The sequence below is a fragment of the Pan paniscus genome, chromosome 7 (assembly GCF_029289425.2).
Source record: "Pan paniscus chromosome 7, NHGRI_mPanPan1-v2.0_pri, whole genome shotgun sequence".
Lineage (NCBI taxonomy): Eukaryota > Metazoa > Chordata > Mammalia > Primates > Hominidae > Pan > Pan paniscus.
The window spans coordinates 42,307,359-42,311,654 of NC_073256.2; the positions used below are offsets into that span (position 1 = coordinate 42,307,359).

Sequence of the window (4,296 nt, forward strand, 5' to 3'; positions counted from 1 at the left end):
TGTGGGTGGTGTCACTAAAGACATGAGAGGACACTGGTTAGACGAGTGGTGAGGATGTAAGAGGTGGCAGCACTTATGTAAATGTAAAACATTTGAAATTAATTTGTTAAATCATTTTCTCAGATAGCATGAATGCAATAGATTCTTGCATAATGAAGTATAATTTTCCAGTAGCACCTGGTATCCATTTCTTGTTTCTCTTCAGGTTTTAATTGTGGTTTCAGAGTTATTCACGGATTGACATAATATTTGCTATAGTTGCTTCTAACAGCTGAAGAACATTTTCAATTTTAAACAAAAATGCTCTTCGATTTGTATATGTGTGGATCCAGATGTAACATTGTGAAATGTGATACTAATTCTTCATTGGCAAGTAGATGGACATTGAATTGGGAATAAATTTATTTTTATAAAGTACATAGTAAGATATAATTAAGTAAAAATAATTAAATAAAATTCAGCTTTACTTAAATAATTTTGATTTAAACTTTGATATTTTAAATTACTTTTTTTGTCTTTTAATTTTAATGGATTACTTTGTGTGCTTTGGAAAAAATACCTTTTTGAAACATATTATAAAAATAAACTTTTTATTTTTTGAAATTTACTATTTGTTGAAAATATATTGAAATTTTGTAAACTTTGATACAAATATATTTTAAAATCTCATTACTATCAATAGAATATGAAACATGAAAATCTCAATGATAACAGTGATTTTGCTGAAATGAAGGCAGGAAAAATAAAGCTCATGGAATAAACGAGTAGTAATTATGAACGATGTTTGCTTTTATTACTGATCTACACACTGCTACTAGCCCAGAAACAGAACATTAGAAAAAGACAATGATAATTATGTTTAGTCATTGTTGATATATATATATATATATATATTTCTTTTGCCTCAAAAAATGACATTTATTCAAAGAAAAAAAAGACAAGATGTCCACTTCTTGTCTCCCTTCCTTCCCCTTTCCTGCTGCTCCTCAACCCCCCAAGATTGAACCCTGGCTGGGGCTAGGTAGCCCCTCAGATGAGGTCAGCAACATTGAGGGGCATCTTCCCAGTGGAGGTGTTGTAGAAAGTCTCAATGTCTTGAAGTGTTCTCTTGTTTTCTTTTGTCACCATGTTAATAGCCACACCCTTAAGGCCAAACTGTCCAACTCGACTGATTCTGTGGATATACTTTTCCCTATTGGTGGGAAGGTCATAGTTGATGACTAAAGAAACCTGCTGCACATCAGTGCCTCTGGCCTATGTCAAGAAAGACGACTCTTCAGCATATGCATGAGAGGACAATCTATCCTGAGGGGAAGAGACTTAGGTGTCCATGTAGGCAGCCAAGGAAGGCAGAGGAAATAAGCATCCTCTATTCCTCAAAGACCTTAGGCATGCCAGATTCTATTCCAGGTTGCTACTTTTCTGAGAGGGGCACTGCATGTTCCCTTGGAGAGGGAATCCCCTTGGATTGTTGATATTTTTTGACTTTTAGTCATTTAAAACCCTAGCTTTATACATGCTTTTCAATTTTGTTGTTGTGAGGGAATATTCATCAAGATAGGTGGGAGAGAGCATATTTTATTTGTTAGCTTGATCTATACTTTTAAATATTTAAACATATGGTACATGGGCCTTGATGTATATTCTTTCCCTAGGTGACTTAGAGTCCTGGTTATTCTCTTGGGTCTAGGCCCAGAATTGAAGGCTACTGAAATTATTATCTGAGCCCTTCCCTGTGTTCACATCTTCCTTCCCCTGTCACCCACTCCTCCTCTAAATTGGAATAGCAAAGCAAAGATCATGGAGAATAATGTATGATTTATGTTCTAACAATCCATGGTTGAGATAGAAAATAGCAAGATGTTCTTTATATAATCAAGTGCTTGTGGTGAGATGAAACGTCCTAGTATCTTTGAGAAGGAACCGGCGAGCATTACCAGCTCCTTGAGGATAGAGGCTATGTAGAATTAATCTTTTTTCTTTAACTGTGCCTAGCAGAGTATCTTGCAAATTAGGGAACGTTTTTGGAAACAAGGTAACTTTGCAAGGCTTAGAAGATGAGTAGAGTTTGCATACACAAAGAGTTGGAAGCCTCTGAGCTGGGAATGCAATTGTCAGCAAGGTACAAAGATACATACGTGTACCTGTGTATGTGTGCATGTGTGTGTATGCATGTTTGTACAAAGGTACACACGTGTACCTGTGTATGTGTGCATGTGTGTTTATGAGACAGAGAGATGAGACTGAGGGTGGGAGGGGGTGGGGTTAGAAAGGAAGAAATTTTAGCTCAGGTGAACTGGAAGGTATGCTGGAGGAAAGTAAGAAATTAGATGGGTTAAAGTAGGGCCCCGATTGATGCAAGACCTTGGAAAAAAAACCATTATTCTCAAGTTACATTAGGAACATGTGGAACAGAGAGGACAGTACTGCTGCTGGAAAAAAGGTGATTTAATGGATAATTGCGAATTATTGTATTTACTTCCAATCAAACAAAACGAAGGGGGAATAATTAAGACGGTGCCAACGTGTAAGAAATTTGAGTTTTAATGTCTGCAAAGCTCCAGAGTAAGCAGAAAGGAAAGCACATTACCTACCTTACAACCGGGCGCTTTTTCTAAAGATATTTTTAAGAGCCAATTTTTTGAGTGCCTTTGCTTAACTATAAAGAAAGCAAAGAGAAGCAGGAAGGGTGAGGGCCAGGAAAATTTGAGATGATTTTTCCCTTGTTACATAATGAAACTTTAAAAAAAAAGTAGATAAGCGCATCAGTCCATCAGTTTCTTTGATTTTGGGCCAAGTCGAAATGTCCTCTGTTCTGTTTGCTAGTTTTTAAAAAGCTTAATGTTAACAAACTCTAATCCATTTAACTCTTCTTTTGGAAGGACACTTATGCTCATAAGAAGATGCAACACCTGTCAAAGAAAATCTTGTGAGGTTGAGAAGATGAGCAGTTTTTATTAAAGTGAATCCAAAAAAGAACTAGGGCAAATTTATCTCCAGCACTCCTAGTCCTAAGAAAGGTGTTGGAGAATATTTAAGGGAAGGAGCTTGTCCCAAATGGTCCTTTTTTTGTTTGTTTTGTTATACAAAATACAATAAACATGCACCCCACAGTATGGGAATTACCCTGTAAGTAAAAGTCATTGCAATAATATCGGGGAGTTCCATTGCTGGCCCTATTATCAATTGGCTCTGTGACTTTGGAAAACTAATGCCGTCTTTCTGTGCCCCTATTTTCATTATCTGAGAACTTAAAGAATTGAAATAGATCATCACCAAGGTACACTTTAGGAGGAAGAAATGGAGGGTCAGGGGCAGGTAGGAAGTGGTTGTCCAGAGAAAGGTCTGGGTGCTAAGTGTGTTCATTGTTTCTGGGGTTCATTTTTTCAAGGATTTTGAGCCTTGTCAACTGACAAAGCAAGAAAATGTATATGTGTTTAGTAACTCATTATAAACATATATCTATAAATAGATCTGAATATAGCTGCCTTGTCTATAGAAATCCAAACATAACTTCATACTGACAGCTCCAACTCGAATCCATTTCCAGATGGATCAGTCTAGCCTCCTCCCCTTGTTTAATTGAGACCTCCAACTTCAATAGTGAGAATCTGGCTCCCACCATTTGAGATCCATTTATTTACTTGTTCAGTTCTAGTATATATGTACAGTGGTATCATGAGTGTTAAATTATACCCTGTGGGAAACAACTTTATCAACTAGAGTATAGTGCTTATGTACAATTTGTTTTGGCTTTGATGTTATGGAGTCCACCCATTTTCAGGTTTGTCAGGTTAGTATCTCTCCCTAACCACCTTCAGGGAGGTGGTTTTAGACATTTGTAATACAATTAGATTATTTTGCCATATTCTGCATTTCATCTTGATATTCTCCAAACTCCTAAATGATTTTTGAAAAATTTGCATGCATTAAGGCTCACTCTTTGTGCTATGAAGCTCTGCGGGTTTTGACAAATGCATAGTATAATAATGTATTTACCATTAGAGTATCATAAAGAATAATGTTGCCACCCTAAAAAGTTCCTTGGGGTTTACCTACTCAACTCTCTCTCCTTCCCCCAGAATCCTGGCCAACACTGATATTTTTACTATGTTTATAGTTTTGCCTTTGCCAGAGTGTCATATAGTTGGAATCACATAGCATATAGGCTTTTCAGACTGACATTTTTCATTTAGCAATGAATGCATTTGAAATTCCTCCATGTCTTTTTGCAGCTTGGTAGTTCTTTTTCAGAAATCACTAAATAATATCCCATTGTACGAATGTACCACTTTG

At 36.4% G+C, this 4,296-nt stretch overlaps 1 non-coding gene across 1 annotated transcript; it reads right to left on the reverse strand.

Moving 5' to 3' along the window:
• Positions 1-1,328: 1,328 nt before the first annotated feature.
• Positions 1,329-1,469, reverse strand: LOC112440758 (small nucleolar RNA SNORA67). Its single transcript, XR_003028771.1, has one exon. It is a non-coding gene; the product is annotated as a small nucleolar RNA SNORA67 (small nucleolar RNA).
• Positions 1,470-4,296: the final 2,827 nt, after the last annotated feature.